The following is a 904-nucleotide window of genomic DNA, read 5'->3' on the forward strand; positions in this document are numbered from 1 at the left end:
CTGGTAGGTATGTTCTGCTGACAGTTTTATTTCTTGAGTTTTCATCGAAGCTGAAGTTCAAGCCACATCACGTTCATGTGGATAAAAATGACTAGGGACAATTCTTTCAGCCTGAGCCTCTTGGCCAGCAGGCTCCAATGCTAAGAAGGGTTTTCAAATGCAGGAGCCTGAATCTTGACAAAGTTAATTTACTAAAGCAAATACATCCAGCAGACACAAGATGGTGTGTTTTTTGGAAGTAAAGGCTTGATAACTTGTCTTTCCAGTTGTAGCTTTCTGCTGTTGCGTCCTCACAAAAAGGGGAGGTGTGCAATCCCTTTTGTGCAAGAATTAAGTGTAACTTCAACTATCTCCTACTGTGATGGCAGCAGTTTCCCTGGGGACTCTGTATTGAGTGGTGAAATGGTAATAAGCAGCTAGTGGTGCAGATCTTATTTAAATAGCAGATCCAAATTATAAAATCTTATCATGCAGTGACTCATTCTTGAGCTTTTACAGAGATAAGTTACTGCTTTGTACATGGCACTCATTAATATGCAAAGTTTTGTTTGTGTTTGAATGAAATCAATTAAATGTAATGCAGTGATTTAGTCTTAAAACTCCTCTCCAGCTTTCCCAGGCCCCTGAAAGAAAGTGCAAGCACGAGCAGCCCTGCAGTCAGTTCTATTTTGACTAAGTCACAAGGATGTACTTGGACCCCCACTTGCTTATGATGACATTTGTCACTCATCTGTCTCCGAGAGGCTGCTGAGTTCATCAGAGGACCTGACTTCAAAGCAGTCAGTCGATGTTTGGCAGCCATCCCCCTGCTCTCTAAAGATGGCCGAGAAGAATTTATGTTGAAGGTTTTCTCCCCCACGCATTTTAACAGTTCCCTTACAACATGCAGTTAACATTAATGTAT

The sequence above is a fragment of the Nyctibius grandis genome, chromosome 22, assembly GCF_013368605.1.
Source record: "Nyctibius grandis isolate bNycGra1 chromosome 22, bNycGra1.pri, whole genome shotgun sequence".
NCBI classification, from domain to species: Eukaryota; Metazoa; Chordata; class Aves; order Nyctibiiformes; family Nyctibiidae; genus Nyctibius; species Nyctibius grandis.